The sequence below is a fragment of the Pteropus vampyrus genome, unplaced genomic scaffold, assembly GCF_000151845.1.
Source record: "Pteropus vampyrus isolate Shadow unplaced genomic scaffold, Pvam_2.0 Scaffold460, whole genome shotgun sequence".
Classification (NCBI taxonomy): Eukaryota; Metazoa; Chordata; class Mammalia; order Chiroptera; family Pteropodidae; genus Pteropus; species Pteropus vampyrus.
In genome coordinates, this window is record NW_011889241.1 from 256904 (window position 1) to 257199 (window position 296).

The 296-nt window shown below is 31.8% G+C and overlaps 1 protein-coding gene across 1 annotated transcript in view; it reads right to left on the reverse strand.

The window, feature by feature from the left end:
- The window catches only part of LOC105306765 (NKG2-A/NKG2-B type II integral membrane protein-like), a 22608-nt gene that overhangs the window by 927 nt on the left and 21385 nt on the right, over positions 1-296 (reverse strand). The gene's annotated exons all lie outside the window — the stretch shown is intronic.

The following is a 296-nucleotide window of genomic DNA, read 5'->3' on the forward strand; positions in this document are numbered from 1 at the left end:
TTGACATCCATGGCTGATCACTGCTTTTACGGAAGACTCCGATCCATGATGGAAGTAATATGGAACTCAGAAACTTCTACCCCAAAATAAAGAATTTTTATTTAAATCATCATGAAAGTTTGTATCACTTTTTAAAAATGCAAGTAGTGTATAGTGTATTCTTTTGTAAGGTTCTTAATTTTCAAAAACAAAATGAGAGCTTTGGATCCTAATCTAACAGTAAAGACACATTAAAGTCGAAAACCACTTTGATATTGCCAAGAACACTCAGCATTATTGGTATTTTTGGTTTCAAA